The sequence below is a fragment of the Chiloscyllium plagiosum genome, unplaced genomic scaffold, assembly GCF_004010195.1.
Source record: "Chiloscyllium plagiosum isolate BGI_BamShark_2017 unplaced genomic scaffold, ASM401019v2 scaf_1199, whole genome shotgun sequence".
Lineage (NCBI taxonomy): Eukaryota > Metazoa > Chordata > Chondrichthyes > Orectolobiformes > Hemiscylliidae > Chiloscyllium > Chiloscyllium plagiosum.
In genome coordinates this window covers 1-3226 of record NW_025210173.1, presented here as the reverse complement: position 1 = coordinate 3226, position 3226 = coordinate 1, and the positions used below count along the sequence as shown (strand labels likewise).

Below are 3226 nucleotides of genomic sequence, written 5' to 3'. Positions count from 1 at the left end.
TCTACACTGTAAGAATTTTATGATCCTATATTCCATCCCATCTATATCTGTGGATGAAGAGGACTATCACCTGATCAAATATCCCCTTCAATGTCTCAACGTTTGTTTTCTATCTGACAAATAACTGCAGATGTTGCAGATCTGAGATTCAGCACAAAGATTGCTGGGAAAGATTAGATTAGATTACATTACAGTGTGGAAACTCAGCAGGTCCGGCAGCATTTGCGGGGAGTGAACCTTTTGGACCCAGTGATTGTTCTTAAGGGCTGAAGGCTTCTTATTCTGATGTTTTCAGACCTGTTTACGTTTTACAAGCAATTTCTTGTTTTGCTTTCAGCCCCAGTACAGTTGGTGACTATCAAGGCTTTGTTATTTGTGTTAAGGAAAAGCGGCAGTTTACCTGCTAGCGCGGTGGTGGTGTAGTGGTGAGCATAACTACCTTCCCAGCAGTTGACCTGGGTTCGATTCCCGGCTATCGCAGTGTCGTGGCTTTTCCTGTGGTTTTGCAAGGAAAGGTCTTGAGCACCAACGTTGCATTCTGTGGCGAAATTGATTTGTCAGATTGCTTTAGGGTTTTCATGGCGATGGTTCCTGTTAATTGCCGTGACAATCCGGGCAGCGTTGCTCGAAAGCTTTGCTCTCTGCTGCCCATTGCTTATTTGAATATTGTTTGCAACATAAGGTTCGTTTTGTTTTGTTGGAAAAGTGAGAGATTGCTATCGTCAGAAACCTTAAATAATTCCAGAAACCGCTGGAAATTCGGAACAGATCCAGCAGCTTCTATCGTGGACAGGAAGGAGGTTTAAATTCGTCAAATATCTTCAAGGTTAAAATACATTCGCACCTCAAAACCATTTGGAAGCTTAAGAATTACAAACAGCACATTATACCTTTTTCTCATTCGTTCAAGTTTCACAATATCATTCCGGTCGCAGGAAGACCAGTTTTGTATGGTTTATGCAATTTTACTATATTCGAACATTGCCTGTTTCGTAGTTAAATGATGTTTCATTTCGTTAAGTTTTCCAATAGAGTTGGGTTAGTCCACACTTTTTTTTTGTTTGTGTTACAACGATAGTGCGAGTAAATTGTGTTTCGGTTCAAACCTGGAAGTTTCACCAATTGAATTGCATTGCCGTACATTTGCCTTCAGGGGAAAAGAAAAAAGGATCTAGACCATCTTCTTAACTCATAGGAGTTTGATCTGATTCAAAACCTCCTCAATTTCGGTCAATAAATGTTCCTACAGTCCGCAACAATGATTTTCACAGATTCGAGAAGGATACACAGACATCGTTATTAATTTTTATTACCTCGGACATGAGACGTTTGGGAATGCTATTCCTCAGACCATCGACTGTCTGCTCAGCCAAGGTTAAAGGCCTGGAATCCGGCAAAATTGGGAACAATGCAATTCCCAGGAGACTGAGTGGTTACTAACAGAGCGGGAGGTGGAGAGTCGGGAGCAGAACTACAGGGACAGTCCGCTCTGATCACTGACTCTTCACCGTCAGTATATCCAGTGCCAGGAATGACTGCCATTGGTCAGAATGACAAAATGCTTTAATGGATAATAAAGAGCATGAAAGTAAGGGAAGGCTTAAAGCATGAAAACAAGGGAAGGCTTAAAGCATAAACCCCATTGGCGATCTGTTGCAAGGGGTGTGTAGAATGCAGGATGAGATAAGAATAGTGGAATTCTCTCACACCAATTAGCAAAGAAAGGTTGACGCTGAAAGGTCTCGATGGTGAGATTAGATTACAGTTAGTAAAGTTAGGCTTCCTGTTACGTATCATTATGACTCGATTGGGAACATAAATATTTGGGACATGACATTAAGTATCAAATTAATAGTTAATAGAGTCAGCCTGATTGAGATTATTGACAATAAATAACTATTTATGGCATCGGGAAAATATGAAGTAGGGTCTGGAATGAAAGACCATTGTTGCGAAAGCTGACATTAAATATCTAACCGTCACATGAGAATAACGTTAATTAGAATGAACAATTAAATAGATGATGGGAACTAACATCAATGGTTTATTGTGTTGCGAGTGTGAGGTACTATGATTAATATATTTAGACATGCTGATAAGCAAACAAAGCATGGGAAACATTTATAAAAATCCATGGAAAATGAAGTTCGAGAGCTTTCGAGAATCTGCTTTCTCGGTGCCACGGTCTTTCGTTTGCAAATAACAGACTGACTTCTTGAAGAACACTCTACGTCTCCTGGTGATTCTCTATACGTTTTCCAAGTCAAAACTCAGCAGGTCTGCATCCATGCAGAGAGAATCGTGGACAATATTTAACAACTTCATCAGAACTCAATAATCTCCCACAGGTACTGCCAAACCAGATAGTTTTGTCAGCAGTTTCTGATTTTGTTTCAGATTCCCAGAGGACACAGTTCATTACATTAACCTTTAAACCATTGCAGAAAGTTCTTTGTGGTTCTTTCACACGGAAATTTTCCGTTTGAGGAACATTTTCCTGCCCCCATTTGAAACAAGAAACCCTGCAGCAGAGAAAACAGATGCTTTAACAACAACGATCGCTGTCGCCTTTGGAGGTCTTGAACCACCAGCCTTTCATTTCACGGTCTAATACGCTGAAACTTCCAACCTGAAACCTTGCCCGAACATCTAAAGCAGGCTGTGACGGATTTCAGTCTGTTCTTCTCAGACCGAGAAGTGTCCTCTTATCAGTTTTGTTTTTTCCAAAATAAAGTCTGGAACATTCATTATGGAACAGTCTTATCCCATCCACGACAGACACACCCATGTCACTGAGCACCAACTCTTCTCCAACTGGGACCAGCTCCCTTCAAGCCTTCTTGTCCCTTGTGCAGTCCCGAGTTTTTCCATTGTCCCTGAGTCTAGATGAGGTTTGTATTTGTCATGTAGGGGAACGAGAATCATCAAAGTTAATGGTCTGTCCTCTTAAAGAAGGGGAAGCGGTCTTGACTGTCTCTGCTCATTCGGGCAGTTCACCCTTCTTCATTCTCCTTGGATTTCACTTCTCACAGAGTTTCTGACGATTCACAATGTTGGAGACTGGGTTATATGGTTTGCCTCTTTTTACATTTTTTTCCACCTACCAATTGATATTTTCCCAAAATCTCTTTAACACTCCTCTGCCTTGCACCATGTCCAGGGTCGAGATTTCCGGGAATTTGGAGAGATTCTCGAGGTTTTCTTTGGAGCCAAGAGAGTTAACTGA

The 3226-nt window shown here is 41.2% G+C and overlaps 1 non-coding gene across 1 annotated transcript; it reads left to right on the top strand.

Annotated features, from left to right (window-relative positions):
- Window positions 1–408: 408 nt before the first annotated feature.
- On the top strand, window positions 409–480 carry trnag-ucc. The gene has a single exon. It is a non-coding gene; the product is annotated as a tRNA-Gly (tRNA).
- Window positions 481–3226: the final 2746 nt, after the last annotated feature.